Source organism: Mastomys coucha, unplaced genomic scaffold (assembly GCF_008632895.1).
Source record: "Mastomys coucha isolate ucsf_1 unplaced genomic scaffold, UCSF_Mcou_1 pScaffold11, whole genome shotgun sequence".
Taxonomy (NCBI): domain Eukaryota; kingdom Metazoa; phylum Chordata; class Mammalia; order Rodentia; family Muridae; genus Mastomys; species Mastomys coucha.
Window position 1 is genome coordinate 11,827,057 of NW_022196893.1, and position 6,275 is coordinate 11,833,331.

Consider the following 6,275-nt stretch of genomic DNA (forward strand, 5'->3'; position numbering starts at 1 on the left):
CAGGGCAGGGCAGGGCAACACTGCTTCCCTCTGGAAGTTATGGTCAGGGCACTCTGTTCTCAGATTCTAGTCCCCTTTTAAGCCTAAAGATCAAGACCTGGAAAAGGGCAGAATTATCAGCAACATTCAATGCTGAAACTAAATGTACAGTGAATGTTCAAAGTATGCTCCGAAAGCTCGGAACTGTTCATGAATAAGTAGTGAAGGACCCAGGAAGACCCATTCATCTTTTGCTGAGAAAGGACCAGCTGATCTTGAGGTCCAGAGTGTAGACAAACAGAAAAGCAGAAGACAATGAAAGCAGATTGTCTTTGGGGTCCTACTGATTTACTGAGTGTGACCAAGTGTACTTGTGATCACAGCACTGAGGTGGCTGAGGCAGGAGGATCTAAGATGAGAGCTGAGCCTAAGTAAGCTGCAGAGAGACTCAGTAGAAGGGGAGGGGCGGGGTGTGGAGGAAAGGAGAGGGAAATCGTTTGCTTAAAGCATTCTGGATCTTGGTACAGAAAAATGACAGCAGTGGGGTCTGATGGAATCCACATAAAGCTTGCATTCACCTAACAGCTACATGGTATGTTCATTTCTCAACTGACAAGCATGTAAAAGGCTGCACTGGGGATAGCTGGAACTCTCTGTGCCATCTATATAGGTCTAAAACTGTTCTAAAGTAAAAGTTTATTTAACTCCAGTTCCAACTGATCCAATGCCCTCTTTTGGCCTCCACAGGCACCAGGAACACATTATGGTGCAGAGATGTATATTGCAGACAAACACCCATACCAACAAAAATAACAACAACAACAAGACCACGTGGATCTTATTTCTTCAAAAGAATGTATGAATCAATCAGTGAATCAATCACATTGAGGGTCAGGCTGTAAGATTGAACTGCTGCCATCTCTTGGACACTATTTCACAAACAGCTAATTATGAAGAACAAAGAGTAACAGGTTCTAGAGGATTTAAAGCATAAAGTGATCTGTAGCATAAAGAACTAATTACAATGTGATACTGTGAAGACCATATTGTAGAAGAAAGACAATACTGCCTGGTATAATATTAAGACATACCTCACAAACTGAGTTTTCAAACTTGACCGTTTGATAAGTTCCATCAGCCTTTTTACAAACCCATTTTGAAACCAGAAGCAACAATCTCCCAAAGGAGATAAATATTTTCCACTTAATCTGCCGCTGTTAGGAATGAAACTGAGATTTTGCTGAAGTGCTCCTCCTGGGTGGGAAACCTGGGCTACTTATCCACCTGGCCTAGCAATTTGTAAAGGATGGGATCATGAAATCTAATTTAAGCAAATATGGAAAATAAAAGATCTGTGCTGTGTAAACTATTTATAAAATGGTGAGAATACTCTCTTGTGGTCCAAGACTCCTAAGAGAACCATGCAGAGGGCACTATCATCATTTTATGCCTTGAGTTTTGAAACAATTAAGCAACTTGTCCAAAGACACAGTAACAACTGGCAGAGCAGATGTTAGAGGGCAGCTGTGTCCAAATCCAAAGCCTTGAGCACAATTCTATATTCTATTTTTTCTTTCCTCCTTCATAAAACAGATCAATCATGTTTTAGAATAACACATCAGTGCAATCAAAATGACGCATCCAGGAGATCAAGAAATTCCAACAAATAGGATGCTAGGTGTAGAGCACACAGCATCCTCTGTAAACACAGCTTGTTTTCATAGGAACCAGCACTCTAACCAGACAATGTTGGACACATCTTAAAAGCACTTCAAGGGGCTTCTGCTCCTTCTCGACGCAGAAGTCGAGAAGGGTGCAAAACCTGCACAGGCTACCGTCCCACTCCAGTTCTCAATACAGGAAACTGTTTCATAAAGGAAAATCTAGCGTTGTAAGAGGGTAGAGACTGACTGGGTACAGTACATAATAAAGTCTTTCTGAGAATCAAACATGACTCACAAGACGCCTACAGTATGTAAGACAGGAGGAAGGCCAGAGAAACTGGGTTCCAGAGAGCAGAGGTGGCAAGTGCAAAGGCATGGGGAGAGACTTGTCTTAAAGACAATGATATACTAAATGAAGACTCCTACAGTGTGGGGAGCGGTGAAGCTGGAGAGACATTCGCCATGGCAAGATGGCGCCTACTTCCGCTGTCAACTCCTAGTAAACAACTGTTTGCGCATGTGCATAGAGTGAAAAGTCACGGCCCATTCTGGGGCGTTACGTAGGGTAATGAGCGAACAGCCAATCATGGGCAGACACGCTGCGCTGTGGGCAAACACGCCGCACTGTGGTGTATATAAGCAGTGCGGATTATTGGCTCGACCCCCCTTTTTTCCCTCTGGATGGAGACAATAAACGTTGCTGCAGAAGGAACCTAGTGTCCACGTGTCTTCTTGCTGGCGAGACGACTGCGCGGGCTACACTACAGGGCAGCTGCGAGGTCACTGGATCCATACACAAATACAGCTATTTCAGCCATGCCTTACTTCTGTTTTATAGATGGAAAAAGTTATAAAGAGGTAAGTGACTGGGCAGAGCCAGCCAGGCAGTGCAAGAGCTAAGACACAGGTTGGCCTGACTGCAAAGATCTGTGCTCTTCTCTACTACATCACACTTGCTGCCAGAGTAAAAAATGTTCATTATTACACATAATAGGTAAGTTAAAACTCTTTCTGACACGTTCAAAACTCTGGGTAAATGGATTACACAATAGTATACTGGGCACAGGGGCCTGCTGCCAAGCCTGACAGCCCGAGCCTCAATCCATAGACACTGCACAGTACAGAGAGCACCAACTGCCCAGTTGTCTCTGATCTACACATGGGTATTGTGGCAGGAGCGCACGAACGCGTGCGCGTGCGCACACACACACACACACACACACACACACATACACACACACAAATGGTATTTTAAAAACTATCAGGGCCAGTGGTAAAGTTCCAGAACACAGAGGCAGGTGGATCTCTGTGAATCTGAGGCCAGCATGGTCCACAGAGTCAGTTCACCTAGGGTTAGACAGTGAAACTCTGTCTCAAAAAAACCCAAAAAGCTGTCCTCTGAGAGGCTCCACCCAGCAGTTGACTGAAACAGATGCAGAGACCCACAACCAACCATTACACAGAGTTCAGGAAGTCTTGTGGAGGAGTTGGAGAGAAGGATTGAGGAGCCCAGAGGGGACTTCACAAGAAGACCAACAGAGTCAGCTAACTTGAACCCTTACAGGTTCCCAGAGACTGAACCACCAACCAAAAACCAATACACCGGTTGGACCTAGGCCCCCTGCACATATGTAGCCATGTGCAGCTTGGTCTTCATGCAGGTTTCCCAACAACTGGAGCAGGGACTGTCCTTGATTCTGTTGCCTGCCTGTGGATCCTGTTCCCCTAACTGAGCTGCCTTGTCTGGTCTCAGTGAGAGAGGATGAGCCTAGTCCTGCAGTGACTTAAGGTGCCAGGGTGAGTTGGTACTCAGCAGGGACCTCTCCCTTCTCAGAGGAGAAGGGGAGGGGGAAGGGAGAGGGACTGTGTGAGGGGGAAGCTAGGAGGAGAAGAGGGGCTACCATCAGGGATGTAAAGTGAATAAATAAATATTTTAATGGGAAAACAAAACAAAATCTGGGATTAGAACTTCATTTTGTGTAGGGATTCATTTACTCAAACTACTTGGGGTAACCAGACTCACTTCCCAGAGGGTCTGTAAGGCAATACTTAAACACACCCAGGCTCTGTGATGCACACCTTTAAGAGGGAGAGAGAGGTAGGTGGATGTCTATGAGTTCAAGGCCTGGTCTAGATAGTGCGTTCCGGGTCAGCCAGAGCTACATGGTGAGACCCTGTCTTAAAAAACAGACAAAATGACCTCCATGGTGCTCTAGGTTTGGCTCAGTGGGGAAGAACATGGACTGTTCTTGCAAAGACCCCGCATTCAGTTCCCAGCACCCATGCTGGGAGGCTCTCAACTGTAACTGCTGCTTCAGGGGATACAAACCTTCTGGCAACTAGGTTGCTGTTACTCATGTTTATAGACCCACGCATCTACACATAACTAAAATTAAACTCTATCACATGAGATCTGAACACAGTGTGCAAAAAAATGTAAGTTCTCCTTAAATACATAATACATACATACATACATAATACACTTTAATTAATTAATTAATTAATTAATTAATTAATTTATGTTTTTCAAGACAAGGTTTCTCTGTGTAGCCCTGGCTATCCTGGAACTCACTCTGTAGACCAGGCCGGCCTCGAACTCAGAAATCCACCTGCCTCTGCCTCCCAAGTGCTGGGATTAAAGGCGTGTTCCACCACCGCCTGGACATACATTTATTTTTGATATTAAAGGAGATCTTTTTAAAATTTTATTTTATGGGCATGGCTGCTTTGCCTACATATTTGTCTGTGTAGATCATGTGTGCTGATGTTTTCAGAGTCTGAAAGAGCACTGTTAGATCCCCTGGGAGCGAGTTACAGATGGTTGTGAGCAGCCATGCAGGTGCTGGGAACTGAAATTGAGTTCTCTGGAAGAACAGCAAGTGCTCTTCATCTTCAGACCCTAGGAGGCATCTTTTCTAATGGAAGGATTCAAGTGCAAAGAGGTGATCAGATAATAAAAATTAGAGCATGAGTTTTAAGTGCATTCTCTCTCTCTCTCTCTCTCTCTCTCTCTCTCTCTCTCTCTCTCTTTCATGTGCACGCATGTGTGAACACACACACACACGCTAGATTTTTTTTTAATGTTTATTTATAAAGTTCTCGCTGTTTAAAGAAAAAAGCAAACAGCATTTTCTCCCTGCAAAACCTTTTTTTTTTTTTTTTTTTTTTTTTGTGCTCATATCAGACCTAGAGGAGGGGACAGCCTCAACAGGCAGAATGACAGTGTCAGGTTCATGGACCTATGTGTGCCATGTAAATTCTCCTTGAGCAACCGAATCATTGGTGCCAAGGATCAGGCATCCATCCAGATGAATGTGGCCAAGGTTGACAAGGTCACAAGCAGGTTTAACGGACAGTTTAAAACCTATGCCACCTGCGGGCCAATCACAGGATAGACAAGTCAGATGATTCTATTTTCTGCTTAGCTAAGTAAGGCAAACGGCATCATCTTAAAGAACTTCTGATCAGAGGAAATTTGGGGACATGTGTAATTAACAATGCGGCACAGGATCCTTTCTACCTCCATCTATACCTACGAGGGACTGCAGATCCACAGCTCTCTCTACCCCTTCCCTGCAAGTAGAGAGCTTGCCTCCAGGGAGTGCTCGAACCCAGGGACTCAGGTGAGATTTCTCTCCGGTAACTTTTTAAGGTGGGACAAGTTGGAGGCACAGGCCTCAGAAGTGGCAGGGCAGCAGGTGCAGGATCCTTTGTACCTCCGTCTACACCTAGGAGGGACAGCATATCCAAAGCCTTCTCTGCACCTTTCCCGCAAGTGGAGAGCCTATTTCCTGGGTTTGTTCTGACCCCAGGACTCAGGAGGGATGACTGATCCACAGCCCTCTGGACCTGGGTCTTCCCAGAGGAGAGCTGATCTCCCAGAAGTACTGACACAGGCTTACAGACCCACAGGAGGAACAAGCTACAGCCTGAGACAACAAAAACATCTAGCACCAGAAATCAACTGAGGCAAAAGGGAAACCCAAGAATCCTACCAACAAAAACCAAAACTACTTGGCTTCATCAGAGCCTAGTACTCCCACCACAGCAAGTCCTGGATATCCCAAAGCACCAGAAAAGCAAGATATGGATCTAAAATCATAGAGGAATTTAAGCCGGGCATGAATAACACCCTTAAAGAAATACAGGAGAACACGGGTAAACAGGTCAAGCCCTTAAAGAGGAAACACAAAAGTCCCTTAAAGAATTACAGGAAAGCACAACCAAACAGGTGAAGGAATTGAACAAAACCATCCAGGACCTAAAAATGGAAGTAGAAACAGTTAAGAAATCAAAAAGAGGGCTGGAGAAATGGCACTGACTGCTCTTCCGAAGGTCCTGAGTTCAAATCCCAGCAACTACATGGTGGCTCATAACCATCCATAATGAGATCTGACACCCTCTTCTGCTGTGTCTGAAGACACATGCTGTGTCTATATAATAATAAATAAATCTTTTTAAAAAAATCACAAAGAGAGACAACTCTGAAGATAGAAATCCTAGGAAAGAAATCAGGAACCATAGATGCAAGCATCACCAACAGAATACAAAAGATAGAAGAGACAATCTCAGGTGCAGAAGATACCATAGAAAACATTGACACAACAGTCAAAGAAAACGCAAAATGCAAAA

General features: G+C 44.5%; 1 protein-coding gene and 1 pseudogene across 4 annotated transcripts in view; one reads left to right on the plus strand and one right to left on the minus strand.

Annotated features, from left to right (window-relative positions):
• The window catches only part of LOC116082365, a 9,362-nt pseudogene extending 4,255 nt beyond the window's left edge, over positions 1 to 5,107 (plus strand).
• The window catches only part of Mrtfa (myocardin related transcription factor A), a 194,587-nt gene that overhangs the window by 46,374 nt on the left and 141,938 nt on the right, over positions 1 to 6,275 (minus strand). The gene's annotated exons all lie outside the window — the stretch shown is intronic.